The following is a 1,386-nucleotide window of genomic DNA, read 5'->3' on the forward strand; positions in this document are numbered from 1 at the left end:
CTCAGTGCTCTCCGCAACACCGGCCCTCTCCTCACGCCATTCCTAAACGTAACCAAGGACGCTATAAAAAGGAGATGGGACTCTACAGTAAAGTTCGATGTAGTTGTAAGTAACGCCACCTAGCATCTACTACAATAGACACGCCAGCGGCCAGTCCTCGTCAACAGACCGACTTGGTCGGCTCGGCTGACGTCAGCCGACAGAATCGGTCCGTCGGCACCCAGGTACGAGTCGCCAGAAATTGGCAAAGGCCCGTGCTCCCCCCTTAATGGTTTCACGAATGTAGACAGATCAACATTGTTTATGATCGATGACACTTTGCGCACGAGGAACAATGGCGTAAAACTCAGATGTAGACAAGTAAATTCAGACTGCACCAAATTTTTCTTCACCAACGTTGTAGTGCGAGAATGGAATAAGCTTCCACCATCAGTGGTCCAGTGCAACACGATTGACTCCTTCAAAAATAAGCTCGACCGTCACTTCCTTCAACTTAATATCAACTAGAGTAGAAATGCAACGTTTTGGAGTCTTCTGATTAATGTAAAATCACTTAGGTTTAAGGAAAGACCACCAAGTCTGGACCATGGGGTCTGTGTGGTCTGATTTTCTATGTAAAATCTATGTAAACTGATAAATGCAGTGGTCTGAGTACAACAATCTGGTAAGGCTGATAAGGAGACACACACACACACACACACACACACACACACACACACACACACACACCTATTATCCTCCCCTTTCCCCGTGTTTCTCATCCTCATGTAAGTTTTCTTGACTAATAATGAGTAACAAAAGACACTCATCGAACCAATCCCTTGAATCATGCACAAAAATACAAGGTCCTTACCCCTTACCTACCTTACCCCTACCCATGTTTCTCACCTTGATGATGTAAGTATCGTTGACTAATAATGAGTAAGAAACGATGCTTCTCGAACCTTCCACATGAATCATACAGAAAAATGCCAGGCCACCCCCTACCCCCTTCCCGTGTTGCTCACCTTCCTGTAATGTTAGCTGACTAATAAAATAAGGAGTACAAAAAGACACTCCTCGAATTAGCCCCTTGAATCATGCCAAACACCACATGGTTACTTTACCCTCCAGTTGTGCGTACATATAGCTTTTCCTGTAACTCAGTGAACGTGGTTGTATCGTCATATCCGGTCACGTGTTATATAAGTCATAATGTACAGTACAGTACGTTATAAAGAGCACCTTGACTGTAGTTCAACCTCTCTCCTCACTGACTGTACGACGACTGATGACATGAAGCCTTGGGCGGATTCACTCGTTCTCATTCTGCAAAAACAAATATATAAGTACTTCAGTGACCTCACGTTGCTTCTTATGATATTACAGAAAGTAGTACCCTACATA

This window comes from Eriocheir sinensis, chromosome 17 (assembly GCF_024679095.1).
Source record: "Eriocheir sinensis breed Jianghai 21 chromosome 17, ASM2467909v1, whole genome shotgun sequence".
NCBI classification, from domain to species: Eukaryota; Metazoa; Arthropoda; class Malacostraca; order Decapoda; family Varunidae; genus Eriocheir; species Eriocheir sinensis.